Genomic DNA, 707 nt, shown 5'->3' on the forward strand with positions numbered 1-707 from the left:
ATACCTAAACGTCAGATACCCGTACGTGGATTATATGAGAAATTTACAGATCACGAACCTCATCTGTCAGCGAGACGCGCGTGATTTGAAATGTTTCCAAGACTGAAATTCTCGACACAGAGGAACGCGTCGGCGAGTAGTGCAATAATTGATGGTGAGAACTGCAGACAATGGTGCTGGAGAATTACACTTTTCTCCACACCCTCTTCGAAATTTAGGGATGTAAATATTTAAAATAGGAAAATTATCTAACATAAGTATAGATTAGTATTTAGTGGTACCGGATTTACAGGGGGGCTGATTAACCTCGCGCCCTTCCCTGGTTACTCAGTACTGCATTCATAAGTGCTGGCGGGTTGCCTATTCGCTCGACCCGTAAGGGGCGTTAAGGCATGCATGCCCATAGCCATAGCCCGCACGCCAAATAATGAGCGTGCTTAATCAACCACCTGGTATTTACTCATTTAGCTTGATAGGTGGGACGCGGTGTCGACTTGACAAGCTGCGGTAACGTCGCCCAGCGCCTAGGGGTCGCCTAGCCAAGGTCGTGTCGTCGTGCCGTGTCGCGTCACATTTTCTTATCACGCGAAAGCGAAGAGGGGAGGCGGCGACGGCTCGCCGTGCCGCGCCTTGTTGTGGTGCGAATGAAGACGAAAGACATTGGCAAGAGCACGGGGGTGGAGGAAATCGGAGAGGGAGGGAGGGAG

The sequence above is a fragment of the Frankliniella occidentalis genome, unplaced genomic scaffold (genome assembly GCF_000697945.3).
Source record: "Frankliniella occidentalis isolate FOCC.00 unplaced genomic scaffold, Focc_3.1 Scaffold30, whole genome shotgun sequence".
Classification (NCBI taxonomy): domain Eukaryota; kingdom Metazoa; phylum Arthropoda; class Insecta; order Thysanoptera; family Thripidae; genus Frankliniella; species Frankliniella occidentalis.